The sequence below is a fragment of the Crocodylus siamensis genome, chromosome 1 (assembly GCF_052110815.1).
Source record: "Crocodylus siamensis isolate JL-2025a chromosome 1, ASM5211081v1, whole genome shotgun sequence".
NCBI classification, from domain to species: Eukaryota; Metazoa; Chordata; order Crocodylia; family Crocodylidae; genus Crocodylus; species Crocodylus siamensis.
Window position 1 is genome coordinate 228,863,765 of NC_143395.1, and position 25,489 is coordinate 228,889,253.

General features: G+C 42.7%; 1 long non-coding RNA gene across 1 annotated transcript in view; it reads left to right on the forward strand.

The window, feature by feature from the left end:
* The first annotated feature begins 1,075 nt into the window (after positions 1–1,075).
* LOC149874245 (uncharacterized) overlaps positions 1,076–25,489 on the forward strand; it is a 66,851-nt gene continuing 42,437 nt past the window's right edge. Inside the window, exons 1-3 of the long non-coding RNA XR_016439911.1 lie at positions 1,076–1,187; positions 5,641–5,777; positions 6,165–6,348. This is a non-coding gene — a long non-coding RNA (uncharacterized LOC149874245). The remainder of the gene's footprint in view (positions 1,188–5,640; positions 5,778–6,164; positions 6,349–25,489) is intronic.

A 25,489-nucleotide genomic window follows, 5' to 3' on the forward strand; every position in this document is an offset into this window, starting at 1 on the left:
ATTTCACCTTTTAACACATACAGTGACTTCCCCAATCATGACAGTATTTCAGGATGTTTGTATGCCGAGATCTAGTGATCTGTTTTGATAATTCAGTGCTTTTGAGCTTCATAAAGTTTCTAACTGAAATATATTGGTGTTCTGACAAGTAAGGCACATGCTTATAGTTTGTCTGGAGTTGTTGTTTTATTATATTATTTAGCTTCATAGTAACACACAAAACAGTATAACAGACTGACTCGTGTGCCTTCTTTGCACCCTATCTATTTCTCTAAAAAGCTTAAGAAAAACAATAATGCTATTTTGAGGCTTTTTTCTTGTAACCATATGCCTTTGCTTTTTGCAGAGGTAATTCTTAAATTGAAAAATATTCTCAATTTCATACCACAGGCAACTCTCCAAATAACCATTTTAGAGCAACTAAGGAAAACAAAGCATGTCTAATAAAGGTTGGAGATAATATTGCTCTTCCTTCTCCCCACCTTACGTTAGTAACTTGGTACTTTTAATCTGGACTTAGACTAAGAGCAGAGATGTCTGTGAATTTGAGTTAGCCAAGCCTCCTGTGTCTTTAAGACAGGACTGATAGTTAAGAGACCAGGCTTTCTTGGGAAATCTAATACTAAACAATTTCCCCCCCTCCACCCCCATTTTTGAGCAGAAGAACATGGAGTAGAATTGCCAACATTCAGGTTAAAAAATTCTGTCCATAAAGTCTATAAAAAAATATTGAGCTGTCTATAATAACTCTAAGCAGTTGGAGTTGGGGGTGCAGCATAGTGTAGGGTGTGGTTAGAGTCTGGGGGTGACTAGGCAGCTTCTCAGGGGTGTAAAACTCCTGCTGCAGTCAAACAGGTTTGCCATACTAAGAATATTTTTCTTACTGCAGACTCTTTACTGGCAACCAAATGTTTTTGCTTGTTTACTGTAGATTGCTGTAACAGGGAGCCGGTGACCCTATTATGGAGCTGCCCAAGACAAGTTAATTGCTCATTAAGTACCCGCAACTCGTTGCTGAAGCTGAGTAGCAGACTTGTTGATTGCTAATTAAGGACTTCCTGCCCAGTGGCAACAGGCAGTTTCCTGCACGGAGGCACAGGCTGGGAAAAGAAGATAAGTTTTCCCTTCAGGACGGTGGTGCCAGGGGAACACTGGGAGCGAAGTCATCAGGGAGACCTCCAAGACAGGTACCCAATGTCAAATTAAGAGACTTTAAAGGTCATGGGAAAGGGGCTGGCTGCTGATGCAATGGCCCGGACAACTGTATCTCATTTGAGAGCTTGCCTCAGCCCTGGGAGGGGTGAGGTAAGAGAGAGGATTACAAACAGCTGTATGCGGCAGTGAGACAGCAAGCGGCTGTCCCTTTCCTGACAGTGGAGGGTGGGATGAACTGCAGTCCTGGTTTTTCCAAACTCTAGCAAATGGTAACTGAGTTTGCCAATTTTTGCTGTACCACTGGATGCCTAAACCCACGACAGCTGCAAGACCCAGTGGCAGTGTGGAGAGCAACATGTTGTAGTCATCATTAAAATCTGGAAGCTTTCACCTGTTAGTGTTACCTTTATTTACTCCCATCAAGTCGTGGCAGGTGAGACAAACACAGGAACAGGAAGCAGGACTGCACATGTCATTTTGATCAACCCAGGAATCACATTCACAATCACGCTAAACTCCTAAATTTGAACTGAATCCACTTAACTGGTGCCTGGAAGCAGGCAGGGTCTGGCATAAGAGTTACATTTGCATTATGTAATATATATATCTATCAGTATAAACATGTCAGTAAAAATGTTTGATTACCAGTAAAAAGTTTGCAGACTGTCAATAAAGTAAACTTTTTTGGGTTCACAATCCTGGCAAGGTACACACACAGGCCTACCTGCCAGCACACACACTTCATTTTCAAAGCACTCTCAGTGTTTGTTTTCACAAGATCCTTAAGTATGACTACCTTTTACAGATGCACTAACTGAACAAGTTGCCCAAGGTCAGACAATGAGGCAGTGCAACAGGAAGGAATAGAATATGAGAGGTTCCTCTTTATTTTCTACTAGTCCCAGGATGCTTTTCGTGCCAATGAAAATACGGTGGGAGGAAGGTTATTTGCCTTAAATCAAACTTAATCTTTAGTTCTGGTGGATTAACTTTAAATTCCCAAACTGCCACTAAACATTGTCCTGGTTTTGCTAAGAAAACCTTGTGCAAGAAGATTTACTTAGTTAGTCCAAGCTACAGAGATGCACTTACTACAAAGTTCCAGAGTTCTGGGTGTTTATTTCCCTCTATAGTCCATTTTTCATTTCATTCTTTTTCTTCACTAGTATACCCACTTGTTTATATTCCTCAACATTTCTAGCTCTAAATCTTCATCCTGTCATATGCTTCCTGTTTCCATCATTCTTTTTCATCCCATTCTCCCTTCTGCTTCAGCATCTACTATTACTGCTTTTTTGCCTTTGTTTCCATGTCTCTTCTTGTCCAGTTCTGTTCTGCTCCAGTTCTTTCAGCATCTGTTTCCCCCCTTGGCATGGACTCCCCTCCCCTCAGAAACCACTCTTCAAACTTGCCACATAGTCAAAACCTAGGGAAACTGTCTAAAGTGTGAGAGATCTGATGCAGGAAGTAGGAGCTGGAATCCTAATATGTCTGAAACACTGAAATAGTAGCAGTAAACATGTTAGATTTGTACTGAAGTAGCAATGTTTCTTTCTTTTTTCTTTTATTTTTTTAAAGAATTCCAACAAGTATTTCAGATGGATACACATAGTTCTTCTGGTTTCAGGAATCTCCTGGGCAAACCTGGTCATTTATGGACAAATATTTCTATGCTCTTGGCACTCTGAGTTAGGCCTGCAGAATAGCTTTGCTGCCTCATACTCCCTCGGAACTAAACTCTGGTTGAAAGGAGAAAGTATATACATCATTTTACAGTACTTCTGGAAATATGAATTCCAGAGCAGCCTTTGACAACTTGCAGTAAAAATAAGCCTTTTCATTAGGGATGGGTGAATTCCATTAAGTTTTGGAAATTATGGCTTGTTAGCAAAGTTGGTGTACAGTTACTGTCTCACTTTTGTGAACCCACTTCAATAAGGTTTTCAGTGTACTCTGAAACATAACAAAAGACCTTACACAGAAATGTAATTAGCTATTTAATATTGTGTGCTGCATTTGTGAAAACCCATCAAGAAAGGCAACCATTTTATATTTAGTGCAGTCTTATGGAGAGACAATATGTTTTCCAGACATTTTTAAAGTCTTTCTGGTGCATTAGACTAAAACTCCTTGGATGTAGTTTAATTCAGCTTGCCGGGAATTAAAGCATTGCATCCATGGATTTGTTGCGTGCAAACACAAAGGCACTCAGAGACATGTAATGAGCCTCTTTGTCCACCAGATGGCACCACAACCTTTTTTGTAGCCAGTTGCTTTCACTTTGTTTTTTTTCTTGTGCCGTTTGCTGGCTGGGCAACAGGCAGGGGGGGCGAGCCAGGGGGGCAGTCCTGGATCATTCCAGTCTCCTGTGGCACTTGCCGGCGACCAGGCTTAATTCGTTCAAAAACTTAGTGTGTGCAAACACTGATGTGATGCTCCAAAATAAACAAGCTTAAATTTTATAAACCTTTTATTAGTACAGAAGTCAGGGCAGATTTGCACCTTATAGATTAATTCAGAGATGCATAAAATTTAGTAAGAAACATCTCACTTAATTTTGTTAGTACAGGACAAGTGTTTAGCACAGATATGCTTATATATTTATATTAAAATTGACTTTTTTCTATTTGAATGTATCACCACTTGAACTGCAGTTATACATTTGGTATATTTTCTTTTACAAATTGTGGCAGTGAGACACTGCGCCATGGAGCTATAACTGTGGCTGAAAGTTTCATAAAAACTGCCCTGACACAGGCTGAGTGCCTGGGAAACTTACTTGGAGGTACACTGCCCACTCCAGGAGGTGGCAGCATGGGAGCACCGCCATGATGATTCATAAGCTTCTGCTCTTTTCAGTTTAAAGGGGTATACTCTGGCTGATGTCATAAAGCGATGCTGTGCTGGAAGCTTAAAAGGGATGGCTGCTGGGTACGGTGACAGGACTGAAGACCTGGGATAGAGAGCCTGGCATAGGGCTGAAGAGCTGGGAGAACAAGCCCAATGTGGGGCAAAATTGACAGGCCTGGTTTGAGGTCTTGGAGAGATGGGTATGCAAACCCCATACTGAGAAGTCACATCAGAGAACAGGACCTGAGATCAAGGGGTAAAGCCAGGGAGCATGACTTGGTGTTAGGGAAGCAATTTGGAAGCCAGTCCTTTGGGGCATAGGGTATGAGTCTTACTGTCAGCCCTGGAGGGATGAAACCTCAAGTTCTCCAACTCCAATAGCCAGGAGGGGCTTAGCCCTACCAAGGACAATGGCTAAAGACTTTATTGAGATATAGGTTGCCATTTTGTGAGTGCCCAGAGGGGCTGTAATTTTGAGTTCATGTCTGGAGACCCTGACAGTGGGTGTTTAATTATTTTATACATTCTGGATTATTTTCATAAGACTGTTTTGCCAGCACTCTATTCCTTGACTCTCATGAAATAACACTTGCTGTGAGAATCCAAGGGAAGGGCTTATTCAAGAGACCTCAGGGCTCAGGCTGAGTGACAACAGTTGCCTGAACAACATCATGGTTGGTGCCTGGATGGGGTATAGGGGAGATGGAGCCCCAGGTCATTGCCCCATTGTCACATGAGTACACCCAATAAGAGAGAAAAAGACTTTATATCACTGGACCTTCCCCTTTCCTTTTGACATCAAAGACGTGGTAGGTGAGTTGGAGAGGGCTATTCCGCTGGGTGGTCACTAATAGTGGGTTTCAACTGCCAGCTCCACTATACACATTTACATCAATATGCTTGCCAAAAATTAATTGAAATTAGTTTATTAAGGTAAATTTTTTCCAAAAATGAGCTCTTCAATACCAACATTTAGTTAATTAAAGCCTCCAGAGCCAATTACTTTAAGACTTATATCAATTTATTTTCATACAGCTGCAGAATGGAACAAGCATGTTATACCCTGTATTGTGACTGACACATCTTTTTACTTCATATGCAGTGCAACTATAACATGGTTACCAGGAGTTTCCAGTGAACACGTGTCAAAAAACCAAATTAAGAACCTTTATGACTCTAAACAAAATGTGAACCTAAGTTCATCTTTAATTTGTTCCCAGATGTTGAAACAGGTCCAGGAGAAAACAAATATACACTACTACAGAAGAAATGACAAGCTGTAAATATTTTTGAGTTTGTGATTCATTCTCCATCAGGATATGCCATTTTAGGTATGTGGCTACAACTGGAAGTAAAGCTAGAGACTGATCTTAATCTAAAGAAAAGGTCAGAAGGAAACTCCAGAAGCAGGCAAAGACAGCATGTGTGCTTTGGCTTGAATTAAAATGATGCACTTATGATGGGCTGGTATTTAGTAAATTATCACAGCAAGGACTGCAATTTTTGTCAACTCCAAAATTATAGGCCTTTATCACTGAAGCTAAAATATGGTCCTTATTTTTTAGCTAAAAACAACAGTAGGTCTCTTATCCTTTTGTGGACTAAGCACTAAACACCCAATTTGATTCTTTCTAGAAAGCTGGCTGCATCAAATTTAGTTATCTCCACCTTGCTACATATTCCCCACCATTTCACTGCTGGTCAGACAAAATACTTGAGGAAAAGTCCTGCAGCCATTACTAAGACTGAAATAACTTCAATGGGAGCTCAAGGTAAGTAGGGAGTAGGCCCATTACTGTCTCCTTTATAAATCCTCCATCCTATCACACATTAATTCAGAGGAAAGCCATTCAAATGATTATCAACATTTTGTGGTAGAGGGAATAGATGAAACCCAAGGAATGTAAGCTTTTAATGTTGCATAAATTCTAAGCTGCAAAACCTAGTACATTAGAGCAAGTGTTTAGAAAATGTGAAACTATAAAGCTAAACTAAGATGATGATAACTTTGTGGTTATACTTTTTAACGTCAAGAAATAGTTTCAAATGTTAGAATGGCATTTATTTATTTTCTGTAGAGGGCCCCTTTAAAATGGGGCATTTATTTAAACTACATGTGGTATCTACAATATGACAAATCACACTGCTCTTTTTTTCAGGCTTTGAGATTTACCAGATGTTTCCCAGCTGTGGAATCTTGACAATGAATACTTTGTTGGAGTGGAGTTGCCACTAAAGATCTTTTTGTGGGGTATTTTTTCTGTTCGTATGATGATTTTTTCCTATTCTTTTAATGATTTTATCTTTCCCTTGGGAAGCACTTAAGGTTTTACTGGTTTCAAGGTAATTTGTCTGATTTTACTGCCTACTATGCTATCTAACCCTGGCATTGTTACATAAGAAGTGACACTTTTAGGACCAAAAGGCCATCAAAAACATTGTTTATATACTTTATAAATTTCCATACCTCTCAGCACTGGCAGATAAATCTATTCTCTTGATAGAAAGAGCAGACCACATTGCAAAAGTTGCAAAATGCACCACAGAGCAGAGCGGCCTCAGAAAGAACCTGTAGAAGTGCACTGTTGATTGCAACTATACAGGTGTTTAAACATGTCCTAGGGTTTTTTTCTTACATACCAACTGGTACAGTCGTGCCTTTTTGCATCTCTCATATATTTGGTCTCTTTGGGACACTGGGGGATGCGAGGTGGTGGTGGTTGTGGTGGGGGGCTTTAAATAGAGTGGCTCTGAGAGCTTCTCTAAAGTGCCCAGAGCGCCACATGTATCAATGTCCCCATGCTAAAAAATGGCAGCAGGGTCTCTTTAACTAAAGCTTGTCAAATGAGCTTTAGTTAAAGTGCCCACACCACCATTTTCCAACACAGGGATGCTGATCTACGTGATGCTGGAGTCTGCTGGAATAGGGTAATTAAATATACATTTAATTGAGTCTGCTTCAGTGCATTTAATTACAGTGCATCGGAGCAGCCTTGCTGCATGTGCATAGGCATCCTTTGTGGCATTGCTGTTTTTAGAAGGGCAACTATGGCCAGCTAGGCAGACTACAGAGGAGATATTAGAAAGAATAATTGGGTGGTGGTTTCATCTAAGTACCCAAAGACAGTTTCTACGTTGTTACATATTTATGTTACTCTTCAGAATTACAGATCCTCTGGAACAAAGACAGAAGTTGCAGGAAGACCCAACTCTGACAGGGGAAACCTGACAGGGAAAACCTAATTTTCTCTGACAGGGAAAACCTAATTCCTGTACACAGCTAGCAATGATGATCCCAAGGAGGAGCTCATAACATGGCTGAAGCAACAGCTATTGCAAGATATTTGAAAACCCACAGTTAAGTTTGTATCATAAAAGTCTGTTTCCAAGGAATATTTTAATTATATTTTCCAATAGAAGAGTCCATAATTTGAGGTTTTCTTCAGATTGTCTTCAGTAATGCTGAAATGGCTTATCCTTTTTGTCATTAGAAAGAGGGTTTCCAACAATTTCTACATACTACTGTAAATAAGTATGTTGCTTGAAAGGTTTAGAGACTTCTTTAGCAGGACTGATGACTTGTTTAAGACATCGGGTTATTCTCCTACAGATTTCAAAATGCTTTATAAAGGAAAATCTTGTTAAGTCCAATTTAAGCAGAAAAACTGAGGCAGAGGTGCCAAGGGGGACATAGTAGCTTGATAGCAGACCAAAAATACAACTCTTAATATCAGTACCATTACTTGGCAGGAGGATAGGGGATGGGCAGGGCGGGGGCATGGGGTGTGACCAGAGCATCAGTCCCAGCTGCTGATTCAGAGGGGGAACTAAATGACAGGTCCTGGGGAACCGATTTGCCACCACGGCCCATGTTGCGGGGAGTGTGCACCAACGCAGCAGCAGCCATTGCCACAGCCTGTGCCACATCTTCCCTGTCTCCACCTGCTCCCTCTCCCCACCACCCCACTTTGGTACCTGGGCCATGCTGGGCACCAAAATTTAAAGTGAGGCCTCTGTCTAGTATAGTATTGTTTTTAGTTGAACCAGGCCTCCTCAGCAATCTTTATTAATATCATAGAGCAACTTTGCCCTCTTTCTGCTACCCTTTATTGTGACTGGGCTACCAGTTGTTTTTCTGTGGAAAGCTTCTTTGTCACTGACTGAGATATGACTTGCCTTCCTGGAGGAAAGATATTTCTTCAGTGAAAATATTAATACTACCCTTGAGGACTGAAGGTTCATAAGACAAGGAGTGCACTTCTTTATGCTAAGAGATAGACAACTTTCTGAGCACTACTCTTTTTTTTTTGAGAATACCTCCTTTTACTTTTGAAGCCAAACTCTCCAGGTAATGCAAATATTTTTCTGCTAACTCATTAATGTGCTTTGTATTTACTTACTTATACATTTTATTTAAAGAGAAGCAGAACTGTCTGTAAAAGAAGGCATTTTATTCACAGAACATATATATCAAAACCAGCAAAATTACAGGTTTCTCACAGTGTTTCACTGGCGTGCTTCAGTCCTGTGGTGTGGATATAACAGTAAAAAGCCTGGAAAGTAGCTTGGTCTCTATGTCCACTTAATCTCAGAAGACAGGCCAACAGTATGAAAGGTGCCAATTGTGATGGTGAATATTTCTGAGCTGTGGACACTACGGCCGCATCCAGATGAGTGAGGACGTGCAGTATGTGGTGCTGCAGAACCATCTGTGGCACCACACACTGCACACGCAGGTGTTCCCTGTCCTGCTACCTTGCAGCGTGCGGGGGGGAGAAGGGGTTGACTCTGGGATATCACCTCCGTTGTGGCAAAAATGGAGCCTGGCTGGACAGAGCCACACTCCAGCTGCTGCCCAGACTTCCTCCTATGGCTGCAGTTCCTGGAGGCCCCCAGGACCTCAGGTAAGGCTGCTGTGCTGGCCCCAGCCTCCTCTATGCCACTGAGGTAACCTCCATAGTGTGTGGCACGGGTGTACCCCAGGGACAGGTAGCAGCAGCACATCTTGTGCCACTGCTACCTGTCCCTGGGGAACCAAATGTCCATGCTTGTCTGGACACACCCTGTATGTGGATTGAGACTAGCACCTCTGCCCTTTTAAATGTTCACCTAATTTCTCATGACACGATACAGCATGTGTCTGCAAATAGCTTAGAGTGATGAACTGAGTGACAGGAATTTGGATTTCTGTTAAATAAATGCTGAGCCCAACTCTTAGGTTATTATATGGGATCTAATAGGACATCTTAGAATATAAATCTACACTATATGTGCATGTGGTTTGGGCTCTCTTCAATACTTCATTCCCATGTGGATTTTAGAAAGACAGTTGTAAAAATGTTATGAGAGCAGCAAGTCTTTCCTAAGACATTCTTAAAGGAAACTTTGATGATCTCAGTACATGGAAAGGTAACCAAACGCTATGAAAACTTCAGTGACATTTTAAATCAAATACAGTATTAATACTGTTTACTAGGCTATTCCTGATGAAAACCAAATTGTGCGACTTTAAGCCACTACCCCATAATTTTTTTTGAAGGGGTAAATTTTATTTTATGTAGAACTTTAACAAAAAGATATTGCATGGAGCAAATAGTTCCAAACCTGAGATGAAATCAAGCACTGTAGTGGCCATAACAAGACAATAGAAGGAAAGGGGCTTAAACAGTAGACTATCTGAAGATATCATAACACTTTTAGGAAGTGCATAATATTAATATTCCCATTTTAAAGGTGGGCAATATGAAGATCAGCAGTTAAAGTGATGTGAATTAAGTCACAGAGAGATGTGACTAGAATCCAAGCCTCTCCAGGTATCTTTACATGTGCTCCAGGGGTTGGGGATGGAGTGGGAGGCAGCTCTGGAGAGCTGCTTTAATCAAAATGCCTCTCGTGATCATGGGTCAAAAAAAACCGTGATGGAAAAAAAGGTGGGGCAGCACACACTATGGCAAAAGCAGAGCCTGGTCTGCCAGAGCCACACCCCAGCTGCCAGCCAGACTTCCTGCCATGGCTGCAGCTCCCAGAGGCCCCTAGGACCTCAGGTAAAGCTGCTGTGCTGGCCCCAGCCTCCCCTACCACACTGGGGTAACCTACCACACTGGGGTAACCTGCTGGTGTATTCAGCATCTCATGTATTCGGTGTTCTGCACTTCAAACTGGCAGCAAAGGCACTTTAACTAAAGCTTATTCAACGAGCTTTAGTTAAGGTGCCTCCACTACCATTTGAAGTGTGGGGACACTGAATACATGAGATGCTGAGGCTGCTGAAGTATGCTGATTATCATGCTCCAGCAGACTCAATTAATTAAGTCTGCTCTGATGTTCTGTTATTACATCACATTGGAGCAGATGTCCTGCACATTGACAGGCACCCCTGGTGCCCTGTCTGGCACTTTGTCTACAAATGGAAACACAGTTATTGAATAGTATTTCACATCTGGATAGCACTACAGAAGAAAAAGACTTGGGGGTCATCATTGACCACAAGATGAACATGAGCCTGCAATGCGATGCTGCAGCTAGTAAAGTGACCAAAACCCTGGCTTGCATCCATAGATGCTTCTCGAGCAAATCCCGGGACATCGTTCTCCCCTTGTACTCGGCCTTGGTGAGGCCGCAGCTGGAGTACTGCGTCCAGTTTTGGGCTCCACAATTCAAAAAGGATGTGGAGAAGCTTGAGAGAGTCCAGAGGAGAGCCACACGCATGATCAGAGGTCAGGAAAACAGATCTTACGATGACAGGCTGAGAGCCACGGGACTCTTTAGCCTGGAAAAGCGCAGGCTCAGGGGTGATCTGATGGCCACCTATAAGTTTATCAGGGGTGACCACCAGGATCGGGGGGAACGTCTGTTCACCAGAGCGCCCCAAGGGATGACGAGGCCGAACGGTCACAAAATCCTGCAAGACCGCTTCAGGCTGGACATAAGGAAGAATTTCTTTACTGTCCAAGCCCCCAAGGTCTGGAACAGTCTGCCATCGGAGGTGGTTCAAGCACCTACATTGAACACCTTCAAGAGTAGATTGGATGCTTATCTTGCTGGGATCCTATGACCCCAGCTGACTTCCTGCCCTTTGGGCAGGGGGCTGGACTCGATGATCTCTCGAGGTCCCTTCCAGGCCTGATGTCTATGAAATCTATGAAATCTGCAAAATATTTGAAAAAGGCTTTTTTTTTCACATGTTGCAGTGTTTGTCTAGGCTGGGTGGGATAATTGTTTAGCATTTAGCAACATGAAAATTACTCTGAATCTGCTTTTTGGATCAGGCTGGAGGTTTTATCAGAATACCAAGTCGATTATGTTGCATTGCCTTGCCTATATTTTGACCCCTGTTTTTAGAACTACATTTGGGCTTTCAGTTTGCTTTGTGTAGGTAGTGGATCCAGTAAATACAAATAAGCACATGCTAAGTTAATCTTAATGCAAGCAACTAGGTTCCACGGGAATTTGCTATGTGTTCTTGTATGATAGGCACATAAATGCATATATATTACTGATGTCAACTTTTTAAAGAAAAAGTATCTCCAGCCATGCAAGATGTGTTTACAGTTGTTCGCTTTTTACAAAGCCACAATATACAGAGTCTATCAGATGTACCATTTGTTAATGCATTATCACTTCAGTGCTGAATATTGAATATTAATAATCTATTTTAAGTTTGTAGTTTTAAGTATTATTACTGTTGCTACTCCTTATCTTAGATTATCTTAGAGCAGGATCTACTATCTTTGCAGTGCTGTATGTGCCCTGACCATCTGTTTGGTTATGGCTGTAGAGTGCTTTCTGCATGCTTACTGTATAGTAAGTGTAACTTCTGTACCTGGTCATAGTGTGTAATACTGCTTAGTGTGAAAAACCCACACAGCTCAGAGTTCCTAACAACATAAGAGAGAGGAAAATTATGGGCTGCTCCTGGAGCATGTGGGCATCTGGAAAATTCTGCATTGCAAGATATGGACATCAGATAGTCATTGATACACCATCTGTAATTGAGGAAAGGGGCACAGATACATTAGGAGGAAGGTATATTTCAAAATTAACTGATGTACAACTGATATTCATGTTTATAATATTTTTAAGGGAGAAAAATGTGACAGCCAATTTTATTTAACTTCTTGGAAAGAACTACCAATTTTCAAAAATTCTGGTTTGTTTTTTTTCTGAGGCTAGTACTAACCTTCTCAGCATGGCAATTTCCATTGTCAGAGGTGTAGCAGGACAGCTCTGTCTGGAGCATCTGTGATGCACAGGGCAGTGCTGGCTGCTGCTATGCCAATGGTGGTAGCATGGTCACTCAATGCTGAAGCAGGTATTTTGGCATCCACCTGCTCCCTCCCATAAAGGCAGCGCTTGGGGCTGCTGCTTCAGTTACTACCCCCCTGTCCTTCCTCCCCCTTATGTTATTGATCTCCATGTGTATTTGTCTGTGAAGAACAAAACCTAACCTATTACAATATAACAGGGTAGTGACAAATTCCAGGAAATCCACAGCTTTGATTTCATCCTGGGTATTGTAACACTTTCTATACAAAATTTAAAACACACTGAACTGAGACTTTTGAAACAGAGAAGATGGTCACTGTTCTCAAGTTGTCAGCATTTGTTTTGATAGGGACCATTCCAGATGAGGTTCTGGGAAGAATCTCCAGAGTTCCCACCAATCTTAAAAGCCCTAATCCAGGCAGTCCTCAGACTTCTGACACAATTGGCTCCTGAAATCCATGTCTTAAGTCGAAATGTTGCAACTCAGAACCAATTTTCTCATAAGAAACTATGTTATAAATGGGGGATTGGCTCCTGAACCAAGGCCTGATACCCTATTTTCACTTAAAATACCCCAGAATTTTGTATTCGATCAATTATAGATTAGTAATATAGCTACATTAATGTATTTATACTGTAAATAGCAATCATATTGATTTGGAAGGACTTTGCTGGATTTTTTGAAGGGCTCTTGGTTGGACTTTTGAAGGGTTCTTGGCTGGAGTCTTCTCAGGAGTTTTGGCTGCAGGTTTTTTCTGGAGTTTTGTCTGCTTTCTTAAAGAAAGTGTCCAAGAAGTTAAAGTTAAAGTTAAAGAAGTTTGGACAGATGTTCTCCAGGGAGATGAGCGATGCAGTGAACTTGTTTGCTGGTGTGGCATCGCATTGCATCAGATCCAAGTGTTGTAAAGTCAAAACTGACGTCATAAAGTTGAAACAAGGTGTCAATTTATAAATGATGTAAGTGCGAAACGTTGTAACTCAAAATGTTGTATGTCGAGGACTGCCTGTATTGTAATATAGTTTGCAGCTGGATTGGGGTATCTTTAGAAATGGCCAACACTACTCATAATTTGTCAAGTAAGAATAGCTACAGAATAACACAAGGCTTCTACCTTCTCTTTTGGGAAACTGATTGAAAGCTTCACTGCCCAAAGGCTGCTTAAAGATGTTTTTATTTCCCCTTCTTATTTTTGATCTTTCAACTAGGAAAAAAAATCGACTTATAAAGAGAGAATTCCCACTCCCGCACCCAGTTCCCCAAGAGATAATCCTCAAAGGTCCTTAAGGACCTCAAGGGTAATCTGGTCTAGCTTCCTGAGTTAATGGTTTTTCAAAAGCAGGGGTGTCAAACTCACCCTCTGTTCTGCAATGGATCTGATCACAGGTCTCCTTCACAGGCTGAATCTGGCCTGGGGCACAGAACAGTGGGACTGACAGTGGCAGTGCAGGGGATGGCAGCATCAATGATGGAACTGGTAGTGGTAGGACAAATGCCAGAGGGATCAGCAGTCATAGGGCCAATAAGGGCTATGCTGATACAGCCCTGGCTTGCCCTCCTGCCACTGATAGACTTGTCCATGAGGGCCGAGGTTCCATGGCAGGCCATAAACTCTAGCTATGCCCTACCAATTTTGTTAGCCTGGGAGGCTGGATGTAGCGGTTCCATGGGTCAGATCCTTCTCTTAAATCATCCTTTACCAGTGCTTATCCAGCAATGAAAACTTCAGTGAAGGCGATTCTTCAACTTTCCCAGGCAGCCTGTTACACTGTTTTAGCAGTAAAGAAGTTTTTCCTGAGATCTAATGTAACAACAAGATCATTGCTGCGTGTAGGATTTGCATCTAAGTTTGCTTAGATCATTGCTGTGTGTAGGATTTGCATCTAAGTTTGAAAAACCCATTGGCTTTTGAATCCCCATCCTGGTGCTGGGTGAGGTGGTGGAAAGAAGGAAATCCGGGTGTGGGTTGCACTGCTCCCACTCCCCTTTGCAAAAACTGATAATGGCTCCCAAGTAGACCTACTCTTCTGTTACAAAGAGCTCAGAAAGCCCGCAGCTGGTCAGAATGTTTTTGACACTATGGATACCTATTTGAAATCTCTGGGTTTATCTTGTGCTACATATGTCAGTGTTTGCAAAGAACAGTGCTAATACTGTATGACAACCCCTGGCATCTGTAAAAGGATCTCTCAGCACCCCGGCTGAAAATCATTGCTCTAGATCAGAGGTTCCCGACCACTGGGCTGTGGTCTAGTACCGGGCCAGGAAGGGCTGGCTGCCAGGCTGCTGCTCCCTGCCTGCCCTTGGCTGTGGGCTCCCACCTGCCTGCCCTGGCTTGGACCCACATCTGTCCACCCGGGCAAGTGGCTTCCGCCACCAGCAGTCACGTGTGGGGTTAAAGCTGGATGGTGGGGCAGCCCCAGGAGGGAGGCAGCTGGTCTATAGTATAAAAAGGGTTGGGAACCACTGCTCTAGATTGATGCTAGCATGCTGGAGTCTGGAAGCATTATAGATTTAAAAACAAACAAAAACATATTTTTATTAATACAGGCAAGAAATTAAATAAATTCAAACTTGAATACAAACAGAGTCCTGGAATAAATCAGAATACTGTTCTCCCAGTTAAGTATTGAGTGTCAAAAAGCTCATCCAGTGTGACCCAGGTGAAAGTTATATGTGTATAATCACAACAACTCACAGAGTGTATATACTTGAGGATCAGGAAGAAGTCACCGAAGAACTTAATAATGTGGATGAAGTATGTAGACACAGAAAGTGTCTCTAAGAATTCTAAAGTCAGGAGTTGGGAGAAAATATTTAGATGTTTATTTGAAGAATAAGCAGCTTTTTAAAAATATGACAATATTTATATGATATTTGAAGTTCTCACTTTTCAGATTAGTGTTTTTTGTGGGGAAAGGACAGTAAGTGAAATAAATTAAAGACCTCAGTTAAAGTTCTTCTCTGTCTAATGGAAACATCAGAGATTGGCAAAAGGCCATACTGTGAAGTGTAAACTGTGGAAAACCAGTGCATTATAAAGGGCAGTTGTTACTCTTGGAAAGGTAGAGGGGAGGAGGAAGAGAAATATAGTGCATATACATTGCTCTTCCAGATTCTCTAGTTAAAGCCCAGAGAAAAGGGATAGTTTAATCCATAATATGTCATAAATTGCGTGCTGTTTTTAAAGCAATAACTTTAAAGTTAACTGCACAAGAGGACTGAAAAGTTAATGTCACTGCAACTAATTCACAGTGGAAAGATGGAGATCTTATTCATGACTGAGGCAACTTTTTATGGTAGTATTTTACATACCTCTTCTGAGGGAACTGTTCTTTCAAACTGATATCAAAACATGTGGCAACCTGATCTGTGTTAGCAGAAAAATGGATAAGTAACTAGTTATATAGGAAACGGGGCATTACTCCTGACAATACCAAACCTGAGGCTTTATTTGTTCAGTGGTTTCTGGAAAATCACTGACTACTCTCTTGTTACATATAGGGCTGTCTACATGTGCCCCCATGGCACAGTTGGTTTAGTTAGTACTTGCTTTAGGAAGTACTAAATGATGGTGTAATAACAGCTGTTACTGCACCATCCCAGTAGTGCACCATTATTTTTAGCAGCTATGTCACTGTAGTGATGCACTATAATGAGGGAACTTGTTGCTGTGGCAACATAGTGTCAGCATCATGGTTTGTACTCGCTGACACTACATCACCATAGCAATGAGCTACATGGCTGTGGCACATCACTACGGCAACATCTTATATAGATGCACCCACAGAGATTTAACTTTGTTGGGTTCTGGAGAGCTGTGCACTTTAAAGCTGAGAAATTATTTTCAATTTTTAAAAAACACAAGTCATTTTTTGTTTGTTTTCCCCCCAGCTTTTTTTTGTGTAGCCTGTTCAGCAGGGGCTGAGCTCTTCCCCACTGCAGACACTGGAGAGTCCTATCAGCCACAACCAGAAACCCTGGCTTCATATAGTGTTCATTCCCTAATCCTCATGTTGCAGGTAAGGCTCCCCTTCTATAGTAGGGGTTGTGGCCAGTAGGAATAGTCTGGCTAGGTTTAGGAATGAGACTTTGGGGGTCTCCAAACTAGTTTTTGTCATAGGACTGTTAGGAGGCTCCTGCCTGGGGCTAGGTTTGGGGTTTCTGGAGTAGCCAGAGGGAGAGTCAGGGTTATAGAATGGGCAAGGTTTGGGCCTGTGTTTCCGCTTGGACATAGAAGGGTACCTGAAGCTAAACTCCTTTCAATTTTGAAGGAAGCATGATTTAGTTTAGCAATTGGAGGTTAAGCCTAAAGAAATGAACCCTATAGGAACTGGAGAATATTTGCAACAAAGGACAATGGGAGTTACAACTGATCAGTACTTCCTTTCTAAACAAGGATCTTAGTCATCATAGTGAAATCAGAGATACTAGGGTTCCTTAAGAGGAATTTAGGCCCAGATAGGTTGGGCTTTATGGGCCAGTGGTAGGCAAGTGTAACAGAGAGCCTGGGGTTCCCTGTTACTTTAAGATAATAGCAGCTCAGGCAGAGAGCACTGCAGGCTAAGCCGCAGCTGCAGGTTGTCAGGGCAACAGGCTAATAGAGTATTTAGCAGGCAGTCAGTTGACTGGATGTAGGCAGAGCCTTGGGAGCTTATAAGCCCAAGTCTGGGGCTGGTGAGGGGCTCTTTCCATGTTACTTGCTGGGGAGGGAGCTCCTATCCAGGAAAGTCACATAGGGATGCTGGGCCAACTGCTTTGCTGCTTGCAGGACCAGTGAGGCTCAGGGAGCTCACAAGGTACCCAGGCTGGGAGGCATGCTGTACTAGGGTACGGCGGTTTACACTCTTAAAAGGTTTTATCCCTTTATGTTAGCCCAGGGGAGGTTATGGGGGTTCCATTAATGCTGGGGGCACCTGATAGCCTTGAGCCCTGCCAAGGGCAGGTTCAAGGCTATAGTGAGTATTGAGCTCAGAGCGGGCATAGTGCAAGGCAGCAGCCACATGGGGGCCAAGGGCCTGGTGCCAGAGAGGTGCACAGTCACACAGGGGTCAGGGGCCTGGCGCCAGAGAAGGAAGCAGCCACACAGGGGCCAGGGACGAGGGGCCCGGTGATCAGAGGGGATAGATTGAAGTTAGTGTCTCAAAGCCAGGTCCAACACAGTGGGTCTAGGCTAGAAGGCCTTGTGTGATTAAAAGGGCAGAGACTTAGGAGGCTGAATCCCCAGCAGAGGGAACAATGTTACAGTAACACCTGAGAGGTATGGTGTATGTTGTAGGGGAGGATTTGAAACCACACAGTTAGCCCTTAGGGCTTTGGGTGCCCTGTCAGGCACAGTTGACTATAGAGTGAGGCCTAGTGAGAGGCCTGAGGACCGGTCGGGTGCCAGAAACCCTATTGGGGGTTCGGTGGATCCAGGGCCACGTAAAGGTCCATGGGCAGCCTCCCTATTTACCATTATTTCCATCAAGGGGTGGCAAGGAAGATGGGGTGGCACCCTAGGGGTGGAGCGGGCACAGTCACGGAGCCACCATGGGGTGTCATGGCTACCCCCGGGACCCCGACCTTATTACAGCAAGGCAGATCCTGAAGCATCCATAACTAGGGTTAGGGTTGAGGATGGTAAGGTAGAATTACACTTGCAGCTGATGGGGTTCCCCTTACTACAGTGGAGGGTGTGGCAGTGAGGGATCTTCTGGTTAGGTTTAAGGGTGCAGTCTGCAATCATGGTTGAAATTCTCTCTTTGATTTCATCATGATGACTAAGGTCCTTGTTTTGAAAGGAAGTACTGACTGGTTGCAACTCCTATTGGTCTTTGTTGCAAGTGTTCTCCATTTCCTATAGGGTTCGTACCTTTAGCTTTAACCTCCGGTTAGTAAACTGGATCATGCTTCCTTCAGAATTGAAATCTGAGCCTAACTGACTCCCATTTATGTAGGAGTTGGTCCTAATATTTTATAACATCCAATAGATTTTTACTTCCAAGAACCCATTTGGTTGTATTTTGAATTCAGGTCAATCAAGATTCAACTTTACCTTACGTTTTCAGTCTTTGAATCCATTTTTTCCAGCAGATGGTCTAGATTCAGATTTATTTGGTTAAATTTTAGGTGAGGTAACTGCCCAGGTAACTTAAAGTAGTTAACTTGACTGGAAATGCAAAACTAAATACTCTGCAAACATAGTCTAAGTAATATGATGCAGGAAAATGTTATCATTTCTCTCCCAATTATGGGTCTCTTGCAATCCTCCCCTGCAATGCCTACCTCTCTCTTTAATTTCTTGTAACTGCAAAAAAAAAAAAAGACCACATGCTATCACCCTCTTTTATTTAACAGTAGATTACTTTTGATTTTTTAAAATGTCTTTTTCATGCTTATTAGGAAGCGATTGCTTGAGTAATTTATGATACCTTATATGCTAACTTCCCTTAATACATTTGATGACTGATATACATTTACACAATATAATCTTATTGTTAAAAATTTGGCACAAGTAATTTAACTTTACTCACACTTTCCAGTGATGATGGCATTCCAACAGTAAAAACTTTGGCTGACTTTTACTCAGAAGATCTCTTTCTGAATGCCTTTTCGCTACCGTGAAGTATATAATCAGTTCAACATGTGATACATTCCCCATAGAGGGAGTGAACTGGCAAAATACCAGCTAACCTGTAGAGAGGTCTGAGAGGGAGACATGGATAACCTGTGGTGGGTAATGAGCCCTATTTCTGTGGCCCTTTTAAATTCCACTAGACCCAGAGAAGCTTCATTAAAATAAACTTCACTCCTGTGAAAAGCAGTGGACATAATCAAATCCAGATCTTGGTAACCAAGAGTTAAGAAAATCCTGGATAGATAATAGAAATCCTGGTCTTATTTTTCTGCTGTCATGCGCCTTTTCCATTACTGCAAAGTAGGCATAATATGCTGTCAGAATTTGCTACTGGAATGATAAAATCCTGTTGCAAGGAGATGGGGAATCAGACTACAGTTTCCAACTGCTGTGATCTGAGACTGTAGCTGGTGACATAATTTTGATATAACTGTTAAATATATGCTTGGCAATGGAATATGCTGGGGTTTGTTTCTTTAAGATTCAAAGATAATAAATTTGAGGCATGATTAGAAAAGCAGCAGTGCAAGAATGCCTATTCCTAATCTAGAGTGGCTACGGCAAAATATATTAATCTAGTCAGAGCACATCAGCTGGCACCATATTAGGAAGGATAGAAACTATCCTTTTAAACAATCTGAAATTGTTAAACAATTCAGAATGAGTTCTAAAGCTAGAATTTGCTCCCCAAAACTTTGCTTATCACCCAGATCTCTCAACGGGTCTGCCTTGATTTGTCAAAAAACTTTTTTTGGCAACATCAGAGGTACCTAATCTCCAAGAGGTGCTGCGGTGTTTCAGATCTACACAACCCAGCCCTTGCTCGTTGAACAAGCTTTAGTTAAAGTGCCCCCACTGCCATTTTGAAACACGGGGATGCTGGGGCTAACAGCATACTGGGCTGCATTAGCTGGAGCACTGCCAGCAGATCAAGGGAAGTAATTATTCTGATCTATTCTGCACTGGTGAGGCCACATCTGGAGTACGGTATCCAGTTTTGGGCCCCCCACTATAGAAAGGATGTGGTCAAGTTGGAGAGAGTCCAGTGGAGAGCAACAAAAATGGTTTGGGAGCTGGGGCACATGATTTATGAGGAGCGGCTGAGGGAACTGGGTTTATTTAATCTGCAGAAGAGAAGACTGAGAGGGGATTTGATTGAAGCCTTTAACTACCTGAAGTGGGGTTCAAATAGGATGGAGCTAAACTGTTCTCAGTGGTGACAGATGACAGAATAAGGAGCAATGGTCTCAAGTTGCAGCAAGGGAAGGGGTTAGGTTGAATATTAGGAAAAACTTTCTCACTAGGAGGGTGGTGAAGCACTGGAACAGGTTACCTAGAGAGGTGGTGGAATCTCCATCCTGGGAGGTTTTGAAGACCTGGCTAAACAAAGCCTTGACAAGAATGATCTGGTTGGGGCTGGTCCTGGTTTGAGCTGGGGGCTAGATTAGGTGACCTCCTGAGGTCCCTTCCAACTCGCATTTTCTCTGATTCTATTAAGAAAGGATCAAAGAAATTAAATATGAATGTTTCAAGGACAGGGCTGATCATTAAGCTAACCTCTAACATTAAGTCATGGTATTTGTTGTTTTTTGAAAAAAAAAAGGCATGTTTATTGGAACATCCACAGGTAAAATAACAACCCCCAGCATTTGAGACTAGTTACTGAATTTTGAAACAAACAGTGTCTAAGGGTGCTTGTAGACCTGCCAGGAGGCTGCCCTGATGCACTGTAATTACAGCATGTCAAAGCAGACTTAGTTAAATGAGTCTCCTGGAGTGTGCTAATAAGTGCACTCCAGCCAGCCTTCGCATCTCATGTATCAGTCTGAAGAGTTTCTCAATGCCTGAGAATCAGAGCTGTCTAGATGTGTATGGTTTTAGATCTTAGCTAACCAGACACATAAAGATAATCCAGTAGCACAGTTGTTGTTACAGCCTGGGGAAATGATAAAAGCATTTATGCTAGGTATACCAGTACTTTGACCTCATTAAATTGAAATAAAAATGGAAGGGTCTCAGAAGGGGATTCTCCTGAGCAGAAACTCTCAGGAAAGGAAACACAGAAGTGTAAAAATGAAGAGATGATAAATTTTGTAACCCCTCAAGGCTTGGGTGGATGTATCTAGGTCTAAGTGAGCTATCAGAATCGTGTTACAGGATTGCAGGGAGTGGAGTATGCTTGCTTCTGTTGTCTGTGTATGACTCTAATAAACAGTAGCAAGAGATGTGTGGCTATCAAGAGAAGAGATTAAGTGCCAGTGAAATTCTGTCTAAGGGCTGACCTCAACCATGTCTGCTATGCAGTATTGGGGTAGTCTGTGCCAGTAACACATGCAAAAACTTTTGATGATGGGTGGTCTGCAATATGTTCTCCTGCTTTGAGCTGCATTGTGGCTCCTTTTCTGTGGTGACCAAATTTTTCATTAGCCTTATTTAGAAGACTTTCTTTTTACTTCTTATTCAAATAGTTCTGTGATCTTGTCATTGTTTTCCCTGCTTTAAATTTTGTTCTGTGAATTACAGCTAGGAATCACACCTCTTATGTTTGTGTAGAGTTTATGGAAAAATGCCTTCTGGGCCTTGTGTACTCTTATGTCTTTCCTTTTTTTGCTAGAGCACGTCTCTATGTTTTCTCAGTGGTACATACTGTACTCTGGCACTTGCTTCATCAGATTCAGCACTTAGAGACAAAAGCCTCCTTTTTCCAATCAAAGGAAGTATGGGTTGTGTTAGGGAAGTTTTTTTTTTTTACTGAAGGGAATAATAAAGACAGTAGATTACAGGAAATATGTAATTTTTAAAAAATGTATGGGTTATACCTATTTAGATAAGAATTACTGGAAGCAACTTTTTATTAAAAAAGTGATAGAGTAGCATTTGCAAACATTTGGCCTGGTTGCTGTATTTATACAGGCTACCAGGCTTGTTCAAATCTTAAAGAATTTTTGCTTTTATGGTCTTTTTATATATGGGAGGGTTTTAACTCTCCTAATTATCAAAAAAGGCTTCCTAGTATGCCGTAAGCAGTATATGGATATCTGCCTAGTGTCTTCAAGATGGCGTTAAAGAATAATTGAATTTAAATATGCCTGTGCCCTATTGATTTAAACAGGGTGTCAACTCCAAAATCTTCTAATGGTATTTCAATTCAGTTAACTCCAGTGAGTGAAATAGGAAGAGGGTGGAAATAAAGACCACAGGAAGGTGGAACAGGGAACTGAGACAGGCAAGAGATGAAGCAGAGGGAACAGAAGAGACTATAGGAGAGAGAGAAAACGAATAGTAGTAAAAAGCAGAGATAGTATTGATCGTAACAGTGGGCATGTTTTTCCTATGTGCTCATATTAGTAAACAGAAACTGTGGCCCCTAGTCATTGAAAAATTGGACTGTCCTGAGCTGGACAATAGGATCAAGTGCTATCAAATTTGAAGACAACACTAAATTGGATGGAGCTGCAGACCCTAAACAGTAGATTAGTATTCAGAATTACTTTGATAAATTGGAGAAACAATCCAACATTAATTGCATGAAATTCAGTAAGGGTAGGTGTAAAGTCTTACACTTAGGATGGAATAATCACATGGACAAATCAAGATTGAGAGCTGTTCTATTTCTCTGCTGTAGTTCTGCAAAGAAAGACCTGGGCAGTATAGTGGGCTGAATGTGAGCCAACAGTATGCTCCTGTGGCTAAAAAATCGAACAGCATATTAGGCTATATTAATAGGAGCATCACATCCCAGGGAAAGCAATTCTTCCACTTGGGCACTGGTGGGTCCTCATCTGGAGTCCTATGCACAGTTTTTTGGGGACCACATTTCAACAAAGGTGCAGGCAAATTAGAAAGATTCCAGCCAAGAGCAATATAAATGATTAGAGGACTGGGAAACATGATATGTGAGGAAGGGTTGGAAGAACTGGGACTATCTGGCTTGGAGAAGAGAGGATTGAGAGGGGATTTTATCACTTTTCTTCATATACCTGAAAAGTGGTTGTAAAGAAGCTTATTTGAGAAGAATCATCCCAAATCTTCCAGCCTCATATTTGATTTTTGCTTTTATTTGTGGGAACATGTTAAGACCTCTGAGTTAGTCTCTGAGGGTACATCAAGGCAGACTTATTATGTAGTAAAAATACCACATAGTAAGCCTACTGAGCATGTCTACATGTGCTCCCTCTTGGGAGTAGATTTGCTCCCAATGAGGGCAGCCCAGCACAGGGGTGACCCTGCCCTGCTCTCCCCCCTGCAGCAGCCATGGGGAGCTCCAGGATCCCCTTTGGTGTTAACCCAGGGGCTAGAAGGGAACATGGGGGCAGGAGAGCTCTGCTGGCTGCAGTGGCAGCTGTCTCCTGGCCCCTACATATCAGGAGAGGTCCTGATATACATGGACCAGGACACAACTGCTGCTGCAGAGCTCTCCCTCTTGATGCACATGGGGACAAGCCCTGTGCTAAGTGGGGTTTCCTTGTGCAACCTGGGGCTGGCTGGAACCTGCCCCAGAACAGGACAGTTCCTGGCCAGCCCTGGGCTGTGTGGGGAAGTCTGCATGTGCAGCCCAAAATGAGACAGTTCCTAGCCAGCTCTGGGCTGCATGTACTGACTTCCCCAAACAGCCCAGGGCTGACCAGTAACTGTCCTGTTCAGTGAAGGTCCCTGCCAGCTCCTGGCTGGGCTGGGAACTCTCCTTGTGCAGGGAGCTCCTGGACCCAGCTCCGTGATTGCCCATGATCGTGGAGCCAGGTGATCATAGATCTTGGGCCAGGAGCTGCCTGCTGCTGGGGAGGGGAACATAGTCTTATTTAGGATCCACAATCAGAGCCTGCCCTGGCAACAAGCAGCTTCTGGGGCCAGGGAGCAATCTCCCAGCACCTGCTCTGACCAGGAGCTGCCTGCAGCCAGGGCCAGGGGACATTGTCCTGGCCAGGCTCCATGATCAGAGCCCATCCTGGCAGCAGGAAGCTCCCAGGGGAGGGGATTGTTTTTCTACCCCCTGCTGACCAAGAGGAAATTTGCTCCCAGTGGTCAGCTACACATAGGCTACAGTGCAGTAACTATGGCATGATTAATTTGTTACTTGCATTTGCAGATAGAAAATTAACCAATCAGTTCACTAATTGACTGTGCAGTAAGCCTTTGCATGTGTAGACGGTGATGCTTTACCATGCAGTCAATTAGTCAACTGTGCTCTGAAGTGTCTCATGTAATCACCCCGAGAGATTATTTTTTGCTGAATTGGCACAATATGCTTTTCTAATCAAGCCATTTTTGCCAACCACAAGAAATATCTCATGCTGCTATGAGTGATTCCATATAACAGACATAAGGGACTGAGAAGAATTTGCCACTTTGTAGTTAAGCATCCCTGCCTCTAAACTTTTCTGACCTTAAACCTTGCAGTGAATCTTTCTGGACAGGTTACCAAGCAGCTGGCTCTTCAGTGTAACACTGAGATCCTGAAATGTTGCTAGCTATAGTTTAGGAATAATGTATGGCATCAAGACCAGAAAATGAGCAAGTGTAGAAATTGGTCCCTTTTTGAAAGGGCTCCTTTGAATACCTTGGCACATTTAATACTTTATTAAATTTTGAGTTTGTTTAGATCTTCTGGAAGAAGCCAGATAGCCAGCTCTGAAGACTCATGGGAAATTTTTACATGTGCTCCCAACACTTTTAGTGAGTCGCATCGTGTGCATCAGTGGCGCATGTGCCTCTGCGCTGAGAAAATGGTGGCAGTGTGCTTTGAACTAAAGCACACTGAATGTGTTTTAGTTCAAAGCGCACCACCACATTTTATGAGCAAAGCGGTGTGTTGTGCCACTGTTACACATTACATGCCAGGCTTCCAGCGTGCATCAATTTCCATACTCGAGCAAAATCGAGTCTGCTCCGATGTGCTGGATTTCCAGTGCATCAGAGCAGGCTCCTTGCATGTGTGTAAGTGCCCAGGTTCTTTAAGTCACCCTGGCCAGTATTTCCAGCCACAAAAAAGCCCAGTGTATTGAATTTGGGTTGCACACTTCTGGGTGAACGTTCTAGCCCCAGGGCTATTATAAAAAAGGTGTGCACTGCTGCCACCTTAAGTGGAAGTGGCTGGGGCTGCTCTGTTTTGTGTAGAACACAGTGCTTCCATTGTGTATTAGATGCACTTGGAGAAGATGTACCAAATTGGATCCTACAAGGGACTGACTTGTAGGAATGCTTAGTTTGTGATTCCCAAATGGTCTTAGGGGGATAATAGGCACCAAGATGAAGAAAGTTCTACGCATGCCCAGTAGCAGACATTTAGGCATCTAAGAAACTTTACAAGCAAGAATTGAAGTGCCTGTAGCAGGGGCAGGCCACCTTTTTTGGCTGTGGGCTGAAATGATCCACCTCAGGTCAGGGGAGGGAAGATGGGCTCTAGGACCCTACTGCCACCACTTCTCGGTAGCATGAAGAAGGTGCCTGTAGTCATCATTCATCCCCATGGCATGCTGGGGACAGCACCCACAGAAGAACCTCCCTCGACACCCACTGCTGAAAGCCACCAAAGCCTCACATCCATGGGCCAGATCCAAAGGCCTGTGGGCTACAAGTTGCTGACTCCTGGCTGACTTACTTTC